At 38.3% G+C, this 17,431-nt stretch overlaps 1 non-coding gene across 1 annotated transcript; it reads left to right on the top strand.

Annotated features, from left to right (window-relative positions):
- Window positions 1–16,775: 16,775 nt before the first annotated feature.
- On the top strand, window positions 16,776–16,882 carry LOC111881058 (small nucleolar RNA R71). Its single transcript, XR_002846668.1, has one exon. It is a non-coding gene; the product is annotated as a small nucleolar RNA R71 (small nucleolar RNA).
- Window positions 16,883–17,431: the final 549 nt, after the last annotated feature.

The raw sequence follows: 17,431 nt of genomic DNA, 5'->3' as shown, positions 1-17,431 counted from the left end.
GAGCTCCTCTTTTGAAAACCGAGTACCTGAAACCAAAACTGAAAACCGTAAGCACGAAGCTTAGTGAGCTCCGCCAATCTACCACATACCACACAATAACATATAAAGCACATACTGGGCCTTGCCCACTGCATCGGACCGAAGTCCGGATTAACTGGGGCCTTGCCCCCTGCATCGGACCGAAGTCCGGACTAACTGGGACTCCCCATCCACTACATCGAACCGAAGTTCGAAGCTGACTGGGACTCCCCGTCCCCTACATCAAACCGAAGTCCGAAGCTAACTGGGACCTCCGTCCCCTACATCGGACCGAAGTCCGAAGCTGACTGGGACCTCCGTCCCCTACATCGGACCGAAGTCCGAAGCTGACTGGGACCTTCGTCCCCTACATCGGACCGATGTCCGAAGCTGACTGGGACCTCCGTCCCCTACATCGGACCGAAGTCCGAAGCTGATTGAACATAGCATAAACATATCTACTATCATGAACACACATAAATCATGTCTGAGCCACGAAGGCATCAAACATGCTAACTACTGCATCGGATCAAAATCCGGATATTACTGCTAGCTAAACGGGCTGGCATTGTGGCCTTAGACCCGTTCCTACTGGAAGGAAACTCACTTGAATTGCTGAGCTCTACAGATAAACCTTTGGCTGCTACTCGTCAATCCACTGAGCTGCTAATCCTCTAGCTCTCCGAGCTACCAATATCAATATGACACTTAGTCTGACAGTCAACTAAGTCAACTCTGGTCAAAGTCAAAATCCTGGTCAAAGTCAACCTTCCAGGTCAACCCTACTCGCCGAGTCCTCCTAATGACTCGCCGAGTTCATATGCTCAGGGTCTTTCTATTCGCGACTCGACTCGCCGAGTTAGTCTATGACTCGCCGAGTCCAACTAGTTCCAAGCCCTGTCCTGTCCAACTCGCTGAGTCACCACCCGACTCACTGATTCGAGTCTCAACTTGAAGGGTTTGGGGTTTCGCAACCTGACTCGCCGAGTCCACTAATAGACTCGCCGAGTCCAAGGCAATCATCAATCAACTCGTCGAGTTGTTCTTCCAACTCACCGAGTTCATGCTTAACTTCATCCGACTCGACGAGTTGTTCATCCCACCCTTCGAGTTCCTCCTCATCTTCATGCTACTCGCCGAGTCCACTCGAAGGACTCGCCGAGTCTATTCAGATCTACATACATGCAGAGGACTTTTGAGTCATGCATGATTTCCAAACTGTAGATCCACTCTTCTAAAGCCTATTCCTTATGTAAAGTGGCAAACTTTACGTGTAGCTAACGAGATCTAGGCTCAAATCACTATAAACTAGGGTTTGAGACAAAGGGTCTCAACAATCAACCCATAGACTGATGCTTTATGATTCTCTAGGCCAAGATACACATAGATCTGAAGTAGCAACTTCAGATCTAGGCTTCTAACTCGAAATGGTTCATGAACTTGTCCTAAAAGCCCCAAATCCCATGATAAAGGTTGATCTATATGCAAAAGAGGGAAGGTAACGACTCATTACCTTCAAATGCTCTGGAAGACCTCACAAACTCTGGATCTACTGCCAATTCTTGAATCCCCAATGTGTGCCTTCTTCCTTCTTCCTTCAAATCACCCAAAATGGCAAGAAAGCTTGAATGAGCAACAATGGAGGCTTAGGGTTTCTGGTTCTGGACTATAGGGCCGCAACTGAGCCCTAGGGAAGAGAATAAGATGCTTAAATAGGGTACCAAGTCCCGAAATTAGGGTTTCCAAACCCAGACCTGACTCGCCGAGTCCACTTGCCGACTCGCCGAGTCGGTCACTTGCTTTACACCCGGATCCCGCTCCGACTCGCCGAGTTCCTCCCTGGACTCGACGAGTCAACCCTCTTCAACTTAGGGTTTTTCGTTTCCTTTCTTGACCTTTCTGATTTCGGGTGTTACAAATCATAACACTATGTCAATTATGGAAATCGTGCCCCAAAATAGTTGGGGTGAGGAGTATTTATATTAATAAAAGATGGTACAAAATATTACAAATAAACAGAATATATCAATAAAAATATACACCACGCTTAAATCAAGATTTGATACATGTAATACCCCTCTCAAGCGAGACGATGTTTGACCAAGTTTTAGCACGGAGCGGAAGAATTCAAACTGAGAACGTGAGAGGCTCTTGGTAAAAATATATGTCATTTAAAGCTTGGTTGGAACGAATTTGGTGTATAATTTCCTGGAGGAGACTAATTCCCGAATAAAATGACAGTCCAAATCGATATGCTTTGCTCATTAGTGTGACATAGTAGTTTATGTCAGAAATAATGCGCTACGGTTTTCACATAAGAGAGTTCCGTGATCGGGTGGCAAAGCATGTAGTTCACGAAGCAGGTCGGTGATCCAAACAATTTCTGCTATGGTGTTAGCCATTGCACAATATTCTATCTTACAACTAGAATGAGAAACCATGGCTGCTTATTGGCACTCCAAGAGACAGTAATTCTACCAAGTAAAAATGAATATCCATTGGTGGAGTGTCTAGTTTCAAGATAGCAAGCCTAATCAGCATCATAATAGCCTAAGAGATTAGTATAGTCAGGTCATTATTAGTGAAGACCAAAGGAGATTGTGCCTTTAACATAGTGTAGAATCTGTTTAATGGCTTGAAAATGCGGAACTATTGGTTCTTAAAGAAATTTGCTGACTTGATTCACCGTATATGAAAGCTCTCATTGAGTGATATTGAGATATTGAAGTGCACCCACAAGTGAGTGATACAAGGTGATGTCGTGAAATGTTGAACCGTTTGTGGTGAAGATTTATTGACGTGAAGAGGTGTGTAGACCGGCTTATCCTCAAGAAGACCCGTTCTATCAAGAATACCATTGGCATATTTTGATTGACATAAGAATAATCCATCATCGGTGTATGTAACTTCCAGGCCCAGAAAGTAATTAAGATTGCCAAGATCCTTGATAGCAAACTCGTTATGGTGATGAGAAATAAAGGATGAAATGAGTTGTTCTTGATTTCCTGTATGAATAAAATCATATACATAGACTATGAGATACATAATATTGTTGGATTAGTGTCTAAGTCCATAACTATTTTGGTATGTACTTGACCCGATTATGCATTGTCCTTTTAGGTTGCCTTCACCAAAGCAACTTGATAGGATGATTTATGGAGAAAGAGGATTAATTATGATTTATTAATATATTATATGAATAATATATTAAAAGAGAAATCATATTGTTTAATTAATAATAGTCAAGAATTAGTAAGAATTAATTTTTTTGGCTAAAAGACATTAATTAAACTTAGGGGACTGGATTTGTAATTATAAGATAATTTCAATTGGGCTATGGATTACCTAATAATATATAGGTTGGATGAATTTTATGGGGAAGCCCATTAGAAATCTTCCAAGGGATATGTTAAAGGAATCCATGGGTTGCTTAGGGCCTAAGCAGTCAAATTAGGGTTTCCTTGTTTGATAACCCTAATAGCCTCAGTATTTAAGGATCCCTAGAGCACCAAAAACGTGGCCAACTGATTCCTTAGGGTTTCTAGACGTTTCTGGGTGCCTCCTCTCTTCTCCTCTTCATCCAAGTTGCTTAGTGGTGTTTGTGACTCCATTAGAGGTGCAACATTTGACGCACTAAGTTTTCTGAAGCTAATGATTGATTGTTATTGCTATCTAACAATCAAATGTAAGATCTAAACCCTATTTTATGTTAATATGATTAATTGTATGCTAGATCTAGGGTTTATAGCTTTGTATATTCAATTGCGTGTTCATTAGACAAACTAGATCCAAAAGCTATTAGGGTTTGCATGTACACCATAGGAATGATGTATTGCTCAAAACCCATCAGTGGTATCAGAGCCAAGGTTGTTTGTTTGATGTATTTGATGCTATTATGGATTATTCTTGATTAAAAATCGAAAATTAGGGTTTCTGGGGGCTGGACTCGCCGAGTCCATGGTGAACTCGACGAGTCCATGCCTGACTCGACGAGTCAACTCGTCAGAAAGAGGCAACTTCGGGATTTTGTGCTCCTTTGGCTGTGGGATAGTTACCAAAATGTTTTTTGTTGATATAAATTAGATTTTTATGATATTGGGTGGTTATCTTTGCCAAAATAAAAGATAACTTCATATTAATTAAATAATTATTTCCTTATATGATTAGATTTAATTATTTGAATTATTTGGTGAATTATCTTGCAAGAATTTGGACTAGGTCAAATTAGATAACCACCAATTAATTGTTAATTGCCTTATTTGAATTTTGTGATCTAGAATATTCTTGATAAAGTTTGGAAAAGTTTCAAATTACTCCCTTTAGGTTTTATAGTTTAAATTTGAACTTAAAAGTTTTGTTTTTGAAATTTAAATAAGTTAAACCCTAATGTTTTGAAATGTTTCAAAACTTGCCCTCAAGTTTTGGAATTTAAAAGTTGATTAAAAGTTTAATTATGAAAATGTTAAATTCTAAAACCCTAGTATTTTGAAAAGTTCATATTACACCCTTATGGTTTTATTAATTAACTAAGGTGTATAATTAAAAGAGATTTAATAAATCCATAAAGTTTTGGTTTACATTTAGTTAAATTAAAAGTATAATTTATTAAATTAGACCACCTAGTATTTTAAAAGCGTAAAATACACCCTTATACAATATATAACATTAAAAGTCTAATATTATATATGTATAACTTAAACTGCTAGTCATACCGTTAGTAGGCCTCATTCACGAAGCCGATCTATAAGGGGGGTATAAGGTTATGGCCTATAAAATGGTCGTTTAATGGGTGTCCACTCTCACCCACCGCTTCCTTGATTGGTGGAGGGTCGTTAGCCGAACGGGTAGGATATGGCAAACCCTCTCCTCATTAAAAGTATAATGAATAATAAAGTAACTAAACGTTTACAAAATTCCCAATCTTAGTTACTTTAGGCAAAAAGTGAATTGATGCAATTCCGTGGAATTACACTTCGTACCCTTGTCAAACGTTCGTGGAGCGTGTGTGGTTAACCGGAACAGTAATTTGGGGATGACATTAGTAGCGAAGGGTGGCTCGATGTTTATCATAGATCAATGGAGCGTGTGTGGCTAACCGGCACATTGATTAGGTGATAGTAGCATTGGGTGCACCACGTGATTCGTATGGTTATTCACACCTTGTTTGTGATCCTCGGCATCCCAGTCGCAAATAGAAGGGCATATCGAGATTTAAACATGACATTGAAAAGTTCAATGAATCTAAAAAGATCTATGAATTTTCAATAGATTTGAAACTTAAATTTCCTTTTCGTTTTTCATGGTGGAAATTGGTAAATCGTCATTTACCTACCTTCAAATATTCTGCAACTAGATTACGACATCCCTCTTCTAGGTTGTAGAGTATTGTGTTGGATCCTAGCCTCGATGTTTCATTTGGGTGTCACATCAAGGATTCTAATCAACTTAACTTGAATTTTCTCGAATTTTGTAGATGTCAAAGTATGACAACTATGGTCTTCCCAAATCCTATGGAACAAGCTTTCCACATGAGGATGATATTCCACGATTCGATCGAGGAACAACAGATCATGCTTCACCTCCTCTAATTGTTCTCCCTACCCCACAAGTTCAAAGGCTTGAAAAGTTCAAGCTCACTCAAGCCCTATTGGAAATTAAGCACGAAGATGGGAAACATGTGTGTGTACACATCTTAGAAATGAAGTCACACATTGATAGGTTAAGGATGTTGGGTGTCGAGATTTTAGGAGAGTTGGTTGTTAACTGGGTTCTTCAGTCACTTCCTGAATCATATAGTGAGTTCGTTAGAGAGTACTATATGATGGATCACGACGTGACCCTCATTGATCTCACCTATTTGCTTATAGCTGCTGAATCAGAAATGATTTGGCATGCTGGTCAAGAAAATTTGTCTGGTGAGTCAAACTCCAAAACTGCAATAGACACTGGCAACATCGGAAGTCTAGAAAGAACTAAGTCTATGATTTTCCATTGTGTTGTGCCAAAGGAGTCCATTTGCTTCTATTTCCAAGAGAAGGGGCATTGGAGACGAAGTTGCCCTATTTACTTGAGAGATCTAAGAGATGGGAGAGTCAAAACGTATGGCTCTACTTCAGGTGAAATCCATTAACTAAATCTTTTAAGTTTCTATTCTAGATTCTTAATACATGATGTGTGATGTGTGTAAAACGAACTAGTTTTAATCCTAACAAACTCAAATGTAAACAAACACACGCAGGCAGTGTACCTATCGATAGTAGTTTAGTTTAAGCAAGTAGGGTATCGAACACAGGGAACGGTAACAATCAAATTAAATACTAGTATTACCTAATTAAAATCAATTAATAAAATAGGGGGGGTTTCTCTAGTTTTGCAAGACTAGAAACTTAAACAATCACTTTAAAACTCAAACAAAGACAATTAACAACTAAGAAGAGCAAGAAAGGACAACTAGATTTAATGATAAAAGAGACTTTTGTTTAGATTCGATTCACTTATTCCTATGGTCGATTTCGTGGCAAGTGCAATGAATTAATACATCAATGGTTACCGATTCCTAATATGATTGGGTTCATGTTCATTATTACCAATCCTTTAGTAGACAAGTTAATTCAAACAGTGATCAATTGATTAAATCAACAAGTTTCCTAGTGTTCAGTTCGTATCAAGTAAGACTTATAATAATAATTAATCAAATTGGTTTAATTCAATCAATTCATGTATGGTTGTTCATCACACATGCTCACACATTGATTTACATATTTTATAGTTAACTCTGGTTTCATATTCACTATTCCTAGGCATACAATCTTATATTCATAAAACTATATGAATCAAGTAATCAAGAAGATATTCATGCAACTCAATCACTTATTTGTTAACTAAAAACATTTATTATCAATACATAAGGATCTTTAATAAGCTTAACAAGATGAATAACCAAATTAATATCAATTCAACCACTCAATCAAACCATGTTCATAAGATTACCTCATCCAAACAGAAGTAAAAAACTTTTAGCTCATATCTACAGCAAGTAATAACCTAAAATCAAAATCTAATGATTCAAACGTGGTTCAAAACAAAGATTAAGAAAAGAAGAATGATTATTTGCCTTTGATTCTCTTCTAAATTGTCTCTTATGTTGCAATCTCGAAAATAGCAGCTCCAAGAACCCTTCTAGTCTTCAAAAGTCGCAGCTAGCCTCCACAAAAAGTTAGGTTTTCGGGCCTATAAGTTATCTATTTATAGTTTCCAAAAATCGACCCAACTTGTCGAGTTTTTGAGAATAACTCGACGAGTTTCTTTAATAATTCGCGTGTTCAGCGTGTACGGCAAGGCATCCTTAAATCTAGAATATTCTAATAAACTCGTCGAGTTTATGCTAAAAACTCGTCGAGTTTTTCTTTTATTTAGCTTCTTCCTTTAATCCTTGAACTCCAAGCTTCCAATCACTCAATCCTCTTCCTTTTTCATCCAAGCATGTCTTTTATTGCTGAAATTGAAATATTAAGTTAATTAAGTACCTTTTGTCCATAAAATGATATAAAATCAACAATAATTAATAAAATAATGAATGATTTCTATGACTAAATAAGCCCATATCAAAATACCCCACACTTGACTTTTGCTTGCCCCCAAGCAAAACCGAATTTTAGCACACTAATACCACATAAGACAATCACAATCGAACCCAACCATTATGCCAAGACCGCAACGAAAGTATTTGTGTCTAAAATTTTCCTAAGGACCCCCCTCAATTCTAAATACTCACAATCCTCATAAACACTCGCCCACTTCTTTTAATCAACGCTCATTTTATGCATCCCTCCGAATCCATCCCCAAAAAACTTTCTTAACCTCAAGTCAATTTTGGTTAAATCCCCAAGCATACATATGAAAAAATAACCTAGAAAAGAAAATTACAACTAAAAGACAAATACAACTTTTGATTGAATCTTTTATACTTTGTAGCTTTTCTTCATGACATTCTTCTTTGTCTTCACAGCTTTGTAGATTCTTTATTCAAACATTTCATCACTCTTTTTTTTTCAACTTTTTTTTCCTTTTTTTTTCTTTTTTTTTTCAACGCACTTTTTCCACTCAAAACTAAAAACCTAGAAAAACATATTCTTAAGCAAGGGAATTTAACTTCATCCTTTATTGGTTAAAGGCATTAGTCTAGTGTGCAATGACTACTTAAGCTTTCCTGGATACATTTCTGGTACATGATGCTAAACATATTGCGATCCTCAAACTAAGCGAGGTTGTGTTTTTGTCCCATGATTTCACTAGAATAAAGGGGGCCACAAATGCACTATAACATATGTTGGCTCAATTAAACATTTGGGTCTTCATAGAATCATCAAACACAATAATAGCATGGAATCCTAATTGCTTTCCCAAAATTTTCTAAATTAGGCCCTAGCAATTTTTATGCAAATTTTTAAAAATTAAACCTAGGATTCTAATATAACTAATGTAATCAACCCCTACCCCACACTTAATTTATGCAATGTCCCCATTGCATGTTATGCATGAAAAAGAACATAAAAGTAAAGAGAGAATTGGAACAGACTCCCCTGGGATAGAAGTTGCGAGGTTGATATTCTTCTTTTGAGCTCCTTCTTCAGCTGACTTTGGACATGGGAACAGCACATCCACGCCTTGGGTGTCAAATCTCGTGTGGTTATGCTCCAAAATATAGAGGAAAAAAATGTTGGAAATTGCTCAGAAAATAATCATTGATAGCACAGCCAATTGCCTCCTTATATTGTAGTCAAATCACCAACTCAAAGGTAAGACATGCCACCAACTCGTCGAGAATAAAGTGAACTTGAAAACTTCAGATTCTGGATTCTTCGTAGGAACTCGTCGAGTTTCTTTAAATAACTCGACGAGTTTTTCTCTCTGTGAACAACATATTCCCCAACTTCATTTTTTCGATTATGGTTTTGAAGGGAATGATTATGGCAGTATTTCCCTTCATTCTTCTACAGCATAACATATCTTTTTAGTTCTTTTGTTCACCACTCTTGCGAATAAACGTAATCCTCTCACTCTTCTCGTTTTAGACTCGATCTCACTTCATACCCCTCACGCTATATTCTTTCATTCTCTCCCTCAACATATATTCTGAGAACAACAAAAGAAACAAACAAAAAGTAATAAAAGGAAAACACACCAAATAAAATCCTAAATTACTAGAAGTTTAAACATCAAAATAAACATACCAAACAAACAAAAACAAAGAAAAATAGTTTAAACAAGCCAACAAAATAAAAGATAAGGAAAGGATAATTAATCTTCATCTTCACTTTGTTCTTCTCCTAACCCGCTTCCTCCGGCTCCACTTTGACGCATACTCCATCTCTCACTCCAATTCCTCACATATGGATATTCCGGTTCATTTTCCATCCTCGGAATGTTCAAATGAGACATCATATGAGCCAAATTCCTATGTCCATAATTCAAGCTGCTTGCTAAATCATCTTGAAATGCCCTTTGCTCAACACTATAAGGATCCATGGGAAGCTCATCATTTATTGGAATAACGGGGGGATCTTCTTGCATATGTGTTGGTCGTGGATGAACCCGCCTCCCCGGTTGTTCCGGTAATTCCGCATCATCCACTAATGGAATATTAACATGGCCCCCGCCAAAATCTACAATAATTTTAGCCCTTCTATAAAGAAGAGGACTAAATGCGGGTTGTGACACCATTGTTAATTGATTTCCAATTCTTCCTTTAAGAATTCCATAAGATCTTGCCAATTTAGTTATGAACATCCCACCACATATCTTTGAAGTTGATCTCTCCTTCACTCCACTTTCTGCTAAATACTTTGCTAAACAATACGAAATGTTACAAAACTGGTTAGGTGTAAGAATACACCATAAAAAGAAAACATCTCGGCTTGGCACTTTATCATCATCCCTTCTCATATTGATGGAGCTTGCGCTGAGGCGATGAAGAAGACGATGGACAGATGATCGGATGCTTGCTTCTTGGGCCGCGGATGGAATATAAACTCCATTGGCAATTGTGCTCCACCACCTTGATGCATCCTCAATATTTGGTAAATCCTTGTGACATGCTTCCATAAAAATTCCAAAGGCTTCTGTTATTGCCACATCTTGCTCATACAAATCCATTCGCCATGCTAGTTCTACCACACTACATTCCCGGAACTCACCCTCAAGCATGAAAGTAAGAACATTTGTATCAAAATAGTCTTCACTCCCACGGAACTTGATAGTAGAATAAAACTCCCAACATAATTCCTGGTATACCGGTTCTTGCAATCGGAAAAGTCTCCTCCAAGCATCACATGTAATCCTTACTCCATCCTGGATGAATACCTTGGTGAGATGAGGATTCATTCGTTCAACCAACCCCATTGCTCTAGACAAGACCAATCTATTTCATTTGGCAAGTAGAACTCCTTCTTTTTCAGTTTCTCCAGTTTCCTTTTCCATGCTAACAATGTGGATTTTGAACCAATTTGTGGAAAATCAAGCCATGGACAACCCCTTTGACTTCCTTTTGAACTTTGGCCCCTATTTCTGGACATGATTCTGCAAAACCATAAATCACAGAAAAGAAAACAAACATAAACAATGTTAAAAACAAAATAAATCGGCATCCCAGCGTCATGAACTCATCGAGTTTCGCAGAAGGTCCGAAAAAAAATTTCGATCTCCAACTCTTCTTAACTCAAAAATTACTTCAGGGGTTTGCTTGGGGTAGATATTTAAGCATTAATCCATGGAAAGAACTAGCAAAACCATCCTAATTTAGCCTAATTCGAAACCCTAATGTTCGTATGAAAACTCAAAAATTGAAGAACTTTAAACTATCTTGGGCCTACATAAACCAAAAATCGGAGCTTTAATAAGTAAAAGGATAAGACATCTTACCTTGAGAAGAGATTTAGCACAAAACACCAAAGAGTGAAGAAGTTGCTTGGGAGGTTCTCTTATTGTTGCCGACGTGGGGAAGAGATGAGAGAATGGTTTTAATTTTAGGGTTAAAACTTATACCCAGCAATAAAAAAAATTATTTTTAATTTTTTTTTACCGGAAAAACTGAAAATCGCGATTTTTTAAAAATGGACTCGTCGAGTTTTTGTAATAAACTCGACGAGTTTTTCTTTCTGTATGAAAAAAATTATTTCTAATGAAAATCACAAAACACCCCACACTCAGCTTTGATAACCCTCCCAGCAATCATTTAAGCAAAATCTGAAGATGAAGACTAAAAAGACAACGAAAAACATAAAAAGAAAATAAATAAAATACTACAAGAAAAAGAAAACAAACTCAATTGTCGGGTTGCCTCCCGCAAGCGCTTCGTTTTTTAGGAGTCTTTAGCTGGACTCCTTTCCGCCCTACGTTGTAGCGGTTGCCTCTAAATCAGGCCCTTCTTCAATTTCCACTTCCTTTGGCCTGCCCTCCTCATATCTTTTGATCATATGCCCATTTACCTTAAAACTTATTCCATCTTTATTCCACAATTCAACTACCCCATATGGAAAAACATGTTTAATTGTGAAGGGTCCGGCCCAACGAGTGCGTAATTTTCCTGGAAAAAGTTTGAGTCTTGAGTTATATAAAAGTACTTTTTGCCCTTCTTCAAACTCCTTATTTTCTTTCAATTTCGCATCATGCCATTTCTTTGTCTTATCCTTATAAATCAACGAGTTAGTGTAAGACTCGTTCCTTAATTCCTCCAAAGCATTCATTTGCAAGAGTCGATTAGTACGCAACTCATTGGGGGAAAAATTGCACATTTTCAAAGCCCAATAGGCTTTGTGCTCCAATTCCACTGGTAGATGACAACTTTTTCCATAAACCAATCTATAAGGTGCTGTTCCAATAGGTGCCTTGAATGCAGTTCTAAGTGCCCACAATGCATCATCTAACTTATCTACCCAATCTTTCCTATGGTTGCCTACCGACCTTTCCAAAATTCTTTTGAGGGCTCTATTCGTTATTTTAGTTTGGCCATTCGTATGCGGATGATAAGGTGTTGAAAATCTATGGCCTACACCATGTTTTTGCAAAACCTTTGCTAGTTGTTCATTGGCAAAATGGGTCCCTCTATCGCTTATCAACGCCTTTGGTACTCCAAACCTAGAGAATTAATTCTTCAAAAATTTCACCACCACCCTTGCGTCATTTGTTGGTAGCGCTCGTGCTTCAGCCCACTTTGATACATAGTCCACTGCCACAAGTATGTATTTGTGCCCTTTTGATGATGGAAATGGCCCCATGAAATCTATACCTCACACATCGAAAACTTCACACACTTGGATGCTTCTTTGAGGCATTTCATTCTTTGCAGAAATATTTCCCGATCGCTGGCACGCATCACACTCTCTCACATAGGTAGCAGCATCCTTAAAGATTGTGGGCCAATAGAATCCTGCATCAAACACCTTTTTAGCAGTGTATTGAACTCCATGATGTCCTCTTACAGGCCCATTGTGGAAATGCTCTAGAATGTCACGGATCTCCTTTCCAAACACACTTTCTGATGATTCCATATGCACAGCTCCTAAAAAGATATGGCTCATCCCAGAAATAATATTTAATTTCTGACATGAGTTTCTTTTTCTGCTGATGAGTTAGCCCTTTTGGAAGAAAGTCCCCAGCTAAAAAGTTCGCAATATATGCATACCATGGTTCTTCTCCTATTATCACCATCAAATACTCTTCTGGAAAACTATCCCCAATACCCTTGTGGTCAGATGCATCCCTTTCTGGATTCTCTAATCTTGAGAGATGGTCAGCCGCTACATTTTCCATTCCTTTCTTGTCCTTGATCTCAATGTCAAATTCTTGAAATAATAACACCCACCGGATCAACCTTGGTTTTGCGTCCTGCTTAGCAAATAAAAATTTAATTGCAGAATGGTCAGTAAAAACAGTGGTTTTGGACAATATAAGATAAGGACGGAATTTATCAAAAGCATAGACCACGGCCAATAATTCCTTTTCAGTTGTGGTGTAATTTTCTTGAGTCGGATTCAAGGTCTTGCTAGCATAATAAATTGGTTGAAAATGTTTATCGACTCTTTGACCAAGCACAGCACGTAAGGCAAAATTACTTGCATCACACAAAATTTCAAACGGTAAATTCCAATTCGGGGCAATAATGATCGGGGCGTTAGTTAATTTTGTTTTCAATATTTCAAAAGCATTTAAACATTCTGTTGAAAAATTAAAAGGTGCATCTTTTAAAAGTAGCTGAGTTAAGGGTCGAGTTATTTTAGAAAAGTCTTTTATAAAAGACGGTAAAAACCTGCATGACCCAAAAAACTTCTAACGCCCTTCACGTTGGTTGGTGGTGGTAGTTTAGCAATGGTGTCAATTTTCGCTCAATCCACCTCAATCCCCGCCTTGGACACTTTATGACCTAACACAATGCCTTCTTTAACCATGAAATGACATTTTTCCCAATTTAAAACTAAATTGGTCTTTTCACACCTAGCAAGCATTAAGTCAAGATTAGTAAGACAATTATCAAAAGAAGAACCAAACACGGAAAAATCATCCATGAATACTTCCATATACTTCTCCACCATATCGTGAAATATTGTCGTCATGCATCGTTGAAAAGTGGCAGGCGCATTGCACAACCCAAAAGGCATTCGAACATAGGGAACGGTAACAATCAAATTAAATACTAGTATTACCTAATTAAAATCAATTAATAAAATAGGGGGTTTTCTCTAGTTTTGCAAGACTAGAAACTTAAACAAGCAGTTTAAAACTCAAACAAAGACAATTAACAACTAAGAAGAGCAAGAAAGGACAACTAGATTCAATGATCAAAGAGACTTCTGTTTAGATTCGATTCACTTATTCCTATGGTCGATTTCGTGGCAAGTGCAATGAATTAATACATCAATAGTTACCGATTCCTAATATGATTGGGTTCATGTTCATTATTACCAATCCTTTAGTAGACAAGTTAATTCAAACAGTGATCAATTGATTAAATTAACAAGTTTCCTAGTGTTCAGTTCGTATCAAGTAAGACTTATAATAATAATTAATCAAATTGGTTTAATTCAATCAATTCATGTATGGTTGTTCATCACACATGCTCACACATTGATTTACATATTTTATAGTTAACCCTAGTTTCATATTCACTATTCCTAGGCATTCGTCGGTATGCAAACGTTCCACTAGGGCAGGTGAAGGTGGTTTTCTCTTGATCATTCGGATCGATTGGTATTTGGAAATAACCTGAAAACCCATCTAAAAAACAATAATAGAAATAACCGGATAATCTTTCAAGCATTTGATCAATAAAGGGTAAAGGGAAATGGTCTTTTCAAGTAGCATCGTTTAGCTTTCGATAATGGATGCATACTCGCCAACCGGTTACCGTTTGCGTAGGAATAATCTCGTTCTTTTCGTTCGCCACGACTGTCATTCCTCCTTTCTTCGGCACTACTTGAACGAGACTTACCCATGGACTATCAGAAATTGAATAAATGATCCCCGCATCCAATAGCTTTACCACCTCCTTCTTAACTACCTCTTGCATATTTGGGTTCAAACGCCTTTGATGTTGCACCACTGGCGTTGCTCCTTCTTCAAGAATTATTTTATGAGAACAATAAGAAGGGCTTATCCCCTTTATGTCGGTGATTTTCCATGCAATGGCGATCTTTCTTTTCTTCAAAACCTTAACCAATTGATCTTTTTCAATTGGGGTGAGGTCCGATGCAATGATCACAGGCTTCTGCTCACCTTCTTCGAGAAATGCGTATTCTAAGTGTTCTGGTAACGTTTTCAGCTCCAATTGTGTGCTCTGAACACCAAACACGTCGAGTTCTGGAATTAAACTCGACGAGTTTAGAACAAAAGTTTCCTCAAATCCCAATTTTTCGTAGAAACTCGTCGAGTTATTGTGATTAACTCGTCGAGTTTCTTGTTCTGTTGACTTTATCAATTCTTCGTATTCTGATTCTTCAAAAAGTCTTTCTAATTGTTTCAAATCTCTCTCAGCATCAAAATCATCTTCTAAAGTTGAAATATGTTCGCTTGTTTCGTCTTCTTTCCATTCTTCTAATAATTCTTCCAAGACATCTATTGAAAAGGCAGTATCATCACTACACTTCGAATGTTTCATGGCTTGATCCATTCCAAAAATAACTGAGTCTTCCCCCACTAAAAGGGTAAGCCTTGAAATCTACTATGGCACCCGCGGTATTCAAAAATGGTCTTCCAAGGATTATTGGCACTTGATGGTCATCCTCCATATCTAGCACAATGAAATCTGCCGGAAAGACAAACTTATCGACTTTTACCAATAAATCTTCACATATACCTCTCGGGAATGTCACCGTCTTGTTTGCCAAGTGGATCGCCATTCGGATTGGTCTCGGTTCCGGAAGATTTAGCTTTTTAAAGAAAGATTATGGCATGAGGTTCACACTTGCCCCCGAATCGGCCAATGCATAGCTAGTGGCTAAATTCCCGAATTGGCAAGGAATGGTTAGGCTACCCGGATCACCTTTTTTCTTTGGTAGTTTGTTTAACATTGCGACTGAATAGTTCTCATTTAAGACTACCTTGGATGCTTCCTCCATCTTCTTTCTATTTGTGAGAAGTTATTTTAGGAACTTTGCATACTTTGGCATTTGCGTGACTGCTTCGATGAACAGAATGTTGATTTTTAAGGCCTTTATGTGCTCCAGGAACTTCTGGTAGTCTTCATTCTGCTTCTCTTGTCGAGCTCGACCCGGGAATGGTAATGGTGGCTTAAATGGCTCAGCTTTTGAATTATTTTGCTCATCAGGTGCGGAACTCATCGAGTTTCTTTCAGGAACTCAACGAGTTTTGTCTACTGTTGGTGAATTCAGATTTTCTTGATCTTTTTCTTTTGCCTCTTTTTGATCTGTACTTGGGATTGGAGTGAGGGGTGTGACTATCTTCCCACTCCTTGTTGTCACTATGTTAATATGCACGCCCTTTGGATTTTTTTCCGTGTCACTAGGAAGCCCGCCTGGTGTCCTTTCGTTGAATTGCTTGGCAAGTTGCCCAAGCTGTTTTTCAATATTCAAGATTGAAGCTTGCTGATTCCGGAGCAGAGCTTGTTGATCCATCATCATGGTTTGGTGCTCCTTCATCATCTTTTGTTGATCTCTAATGGCTGCATTGGATTCGTCGTGCCTTTTCTCGGAAGCACTAACGAATCGAGTTAACATAGCTTCAAGATCCGTCTTCTTCTCTTGCGTTGGTTCTTCTTTTTGATAAAGCCCGCGTGCTTTTTGCCTATACTTCTCCTCCTTTGCCTTCTTGTACTCGTCATAGGGGAGCCATTCCTTCTTGGGCTTTCGCCAATCATCATCACACCTATCGCCACTCGAATAACAAACTTGTGCCTTTCGGTTGCCGATCTCATCAAGATCGCAATCCTTAGTAAGATGGGGACCGCTACAATTGTCACAACCCACCCTTATGGCATGGATGGATTGATCCATCTTTGTCATCTACGATCCATACTTTCTAGTTTGGCCATCATTGCTGCCATGTCATCAGAAACTGAGTTAACCATGCCTCTAGCTGTATCGTTCCTTGGATTATGGTATTCTCTTGAATGTTTGGAGAATTCTTCCACCAATGTTTTAATGACAGCTGGTGCTTTCTTCGTGAGGGGTCCTTGGGAGTCTAGTAATTGCCTGGTTGTGACGTTCACGCCATCATAAAAGATAGAAACCTCTTGTTGCACGTTTAGGTCGTTTTGAGGGCAATTTCTTATTAACCCCTTATATCTTTCCCACGCCTCATAGAGTGATTCTCCCGGCAATTGCTCAAAGTTAGCAATTGCTTTCTTCAATTTTGCAATCTTAGAAGGTGGACAAAACTGGTCAATGAACTCCTCGCGCATCTTTTTCCATGTTGTAATGGATCCGGGGGGTAAAGATTTCAACCATTCCTTCGCGGCTCCTTTGAATGTAACCGGTAACATCAGTAGTAAGACAGTATCGTGAGGCACATTTGGCATATGGAAATAGTCAGCAATGTCCATAACTTCTTCAATATGCTTGTAGGCATCTTCGTGCTCCTTTCCATGGAATGGAATGTCTTTTAGTTGTGCGAGGATGTGACCCTTCAACTCAAAATTGGCGGTATCCGGGATTGCAGGTTGCACGAGTCCCGGCCCGGTACCATCTCTTATGCGCTTCTTGTAATCTCCCATCGGTATGTCGGCGATGTCGGCCATATTATCTCCTTGATCGAAATTGCTTTCTTCATCAAACGTGGATGTGTCGGACTCGATCCCTTTTCCTCTTTGTTTGTGAATAATCAACTCCAGATTGTCTACGGGTGGTACTGGTGTAGAACTGGAGCCTCGGGTCATAAAAACCTGAAATAAAACAGAAAAACA

This window comes from Lactuca sativa, chromosome 8 (genome assembly GCF_002870075.4).
Source record: "Lactuca sativa cultivar Salinas chromosome 8, Lsat_Salinas_v11, whole genome shotgun sequence".
NCBI lineage: Eukaryota > Viridiplantae > Streptophyta > Magnoliopsida > Asterales > Asteraceae > Lactuca > Lactuca sativa.
This window is presented reverse-complemented; position numbering and strand designations above follow the sequence as displayed.